A 4,268-nucleotide genomic window follows, 5' to 3' on the forward strand; every position below is an offset into this window, starting at 1 on the left:
TTAGTGTGGCTGGGCCAGGATGGGTGATGATAAAAGGGTCTTAGGGGAGCTCAGCAAGGTAACACAGGGTCCACCCTATAAGGCTTAATAGTATTCTGCAAGGATTTTGGCTTTTGTTCCGCAAGAAATGGGAAACCACTAAAGCATTTTGAGCACAGTGGAATGCCTATTACTAGATCCAATAGGTTGATAACAAAGCCAGATGTAAATCAATCTTGGGAATGTAAGTGTTGCTACTCTCTCACCCTTCCTTAGACCTAATTATCTGCCACCATTTTGAGTGTTAGGAGGGAATGGCATGGTGTTGTCAGTTGCTGGCCACACTTCCATTTGAACTGAAGCCTTTCAACTTTCAGAGAGAGTTTGGAGCTGGACTGGTGTTCACAGAGGCTCACAAGCATGGACTGTATGACGACCATCATAGGCAGTGGAGAGCCACTGAAAATTTGAACAAAAGAGAAATATACTCTTAACAAATTAATTTAAAAAGATAAAACTGGTAGTAAGTTCTAGAATGGAATGGAGGAAAGATCAATTAAAAGTTTTGTGCCATAGTTCAGGTATGACCTGAACCTCTGTGGTAGCCCAAAAACGGAAAGAATATACAGATGGTAGATACATTTTGAAGGAAGAATCGAGAGAACTTGAAGATTAACTGAATATAGAATATAAAAATAAACCAAGTCAATGACTGAGTTTTCAAATTCAGATGCTAGGAAGATGGAAATAATTCTACCAAAAAGTGCTGAAGTCAGAAGAATATCTGTTTTGTTAATTTTCATTTTTCTTTAAATTGGGAGATTTACGGGGGAGAAATTATAGTATTGAGAATTCTTTATTTATTTTCCTTCATTCGGAGCCTAGGTGATGAATTCCTAACAGGTAGAGGGGATCTGATTTTTAAACTGTGCTCTCCAGCTTCCTAAGGATTTCTCTCGGGGTTTGGGGGGATACTGCTAGATGAGGCAAGGCCCACTGGATTTCAATCAGAGCAGCTCTGCTTTGATTTCTTCACATAGTCGACTTCCAGTTAAGATTTCCCTCGCCCTCCAAATAACACATTACTGACAGATGACCAAAACCTCAACTTCAATGTTTCTTAGGCAGCCTATTATTGTATTCAATAATTTTAATTGTCTAATTGTTAGATTATTCTTCCTTACAGTTGGTCTTTGTATTGCATTGAAAGTTGCCCCTTATTGGTTCTTTGAAATGCTTTAGAACAAGCTTTATCCCTTTTTCCCACATAACATAAACCATGTTTCCCACACAGTGAATACCTAGAATTGACCAAATTGTCCTGTGATATGGTGACAGTGACTCAAATCCCATAATTGGGGCTTGAAATGGACCCAGTATCTGCAATGTCCTTAAGGAGAGAATGAGCTAGAGCAAAGTCCTCTTGCATTAGGCTTGCTAGAATGACTATACAGCAAACATACCTTAATAGATATCCAAAAAATGTTTCTAAATGCAGACTTGTCTTATGAAAGAAACAAACTAAAATTAGCTCAAACATTACAGACACCTGCTATGTGAAAGCCAGTATACCTGGTACTATGAGTCAAATCAAATGCCAGTAGAACTGTGTTTGATTCCCATAACTGCTGAATGCTTTTAGTTCTGAGTTTATTTCAACTTGAGAGTTCGGAAAGCATTCGCTAACACAGTTAAGAGTACTATAAGAAAATAAATAGTTAGGTCTGAAATAGTCGCCATCACCAGTCCTATCCTCTGACAGTATAAGGGGTGAGCTTTCACCAAGCAGATGCCATCAAAGACACAACTTGGATTCCATTCTGGATGTTGTCTACTGGCTTTAACTATCTCCCAACACTGAGTTCATGATAGTGATTCACTTGTAAGAGGTCAAAGATGATTTCTCAGTTCTAAGGAGGGAAAAAAATATCATATACCAAATACAAAAAAAAAAAAAAAGGCAATATGTGCCCTTATGAATTTAGAATAACTTTGGTAAAACCTACTTTTCAAATTGTTTAAGAATATAATTCTGTACAATTTACTCTTGTCCTATAACTCCAGTTTTAAAATATAAACCATGATTCACGAAGTCACACATGCAACTAATCTTTCCTAAAAAAGAGAATAGCACGCAAACTGTGTACACATGTTGTGTTGAATATCTATACAATATAAGAATTTCAAGGTAGTTTATGGAGGTGCATGTTTCTGAATTGTACTGAATAAAATACATGATGTATATCTCAGTTAGAATTATTTCAAAAGTAGGGAAATTTAGTCCATTCTCATCTAAAGAAGTAAATTGCCAATTTCTGCTTCATTTCTTGCCTTTGCAGGCAAGCATTTAAGTTTTCCAAAATACAGCAACTATGGGAAGGAGGGCTTGTTGGCCATGTGCCAAGCATAGAATTAGGCACTATGTACATGTTTCACTTGACTCTCATAATATCTCTGTAAGTTTGTTATTGTCGATACTAATTGAACAGTTTAAAAACAAAGAAAATATAACAAAACCTAAGACTCTGGAATGTTAAGTAATTGGGCCAAGGTCATATAATTAGCAAGTAACCAAAACAGAATTCAAACTCACGTCTATCTAACTCAGAGATCCATGTGGTTTTCACCACAACAGGCCGCTCCTGGGATCAAAAAGAAATGGGAAGTAAAAGGTCCTTTTACAGTCCCTTGTTGCTGCCAAGGGCTTTGTACATATACTATGGGGATCCATAAAAATCAACTGATTCTCATTAGCTGAATATGTTTTTGATAAAGAAACTACAAGTGGTAGATAAAATACTCGTAAAAAGTGGACATAGACGATGGATGCATTGAGATAGCTTAAAAAGCATAATCAGATTCTGAGAAACACCCTGTCAGATAAGCATCTATGACAGAAACTGGCTGCTTGAAGACCAGCAAAACTGCTCGCCCTTCTGCATTTTTTATCTCTGCTAATAGTGGCAGTGACCTTTCTGGTCTTCTTCCCCTCTTTCTTAGAGTCCCTCTAATAGAAACATTAGAAAAACAAATCCCTGTTGAGTCAACTTACATAATGCTCTACTACCTGACCTGCTTTTTTCCAGCCCTATTGCTATTAGACAAGTTTAAGGCCATGTTAGCTTCTGCCTAGAACCATTGCAACAGGTCTCCCAAGCTTCACTCTTTCTCAGATCACATTCCTCTCACACATCTTACTAGATAATCTTACTAAATTACCTCTCAGGTCAGGTCACTCCACAATTTAATTTTTTCCATAGCATTCCTATGGCCTGCTAACTAATGACTGAACACCTTAGCCAAGATTCTTTTGGCAGGAAGTACTAAGGCAGCCTTCACAGAGAAGCAACATTTAAGCCAAGGAGGTAAGACTTTGACAGAGATATGAATATAGACTGTAAAAGCAATGCACAAAGAGGAAATGGGAAAATATAATAGACAAGTAGAGGATGGGGAATAAGGCCTATTTGGCTTGAAAGAGGAGGTTCTATGGAAACAGACAGAGATAAAGTGGAAGAACTGGTTCATTGATGCATTTGGCAATTATAGTCTGAGAGTCCATTATATATATAAATATATATTAAACAAGATGCTAGGCGTTGCACTACATACAAACATGCAAGACTCTTGAAGCTATTATAGCAAAAATGTCATGTATATGCATAACTACAACATAAGGCAAAGTATGATGTGTTCCATAAAAGCGATACAACATAATAAGAATTCAGAGAAGGGAGAGATGATAGTCTTCTAGATATCCTTTTATCGAAATACAGCAATTTAAATGATATGTGGTATATAATAAGTACTTAAAAATCATCCAGAGTGTTTTGAGAATTCAGAGAAAAGAAATACCTTTTCTCACCAGGGTGATAAAATGTCTTCATGAAGAAGACAGTTTGGAAACTGGGTTTTAAAAGGAGTATAATTTCCACAGATATAGATTAGGGAGAAACATTTTTAGACAAAGAGAAAGATATGATCCAAGTCACAGAGGAGGAAAGTGCAGAGTATATTCGAGAATGATCAAATAATTTGGCTGCAACATATGGCCCATGAAGAGCAGTAAGGACATAACACGACAAAACTATAAAAATCAAATCCAACCACCTACTTAATGTTCAAGTCCCATACCTTTTACGATCTATTCCATTTTTGAACAGCTGTGAATATTAGAAATATGATGGTGTTTACAGTCTACTGGGAAAGGTAGACAATTTGACAGGCAATGACAATAAATTGTGATAAGTGCAATAGTAATGGAAATGAGAGGTGATTCGCAACCCAAA

Source organism: Pteropus alecto, unplaced genomic scaffold (assembly GCF_000325575.1).
Source record: "Pteropus alecto unplaced genomic scaffold, ASM32557v1 scaffold63, whole genome shotgun sequence".
In the NCBI taxonomy this organism is placed as follows: Eukaryota; Metazoa; Chordata; class Mammalia; order Chiroptera; family Pteropodidae; genus Pteropus; species Pteropus alecto.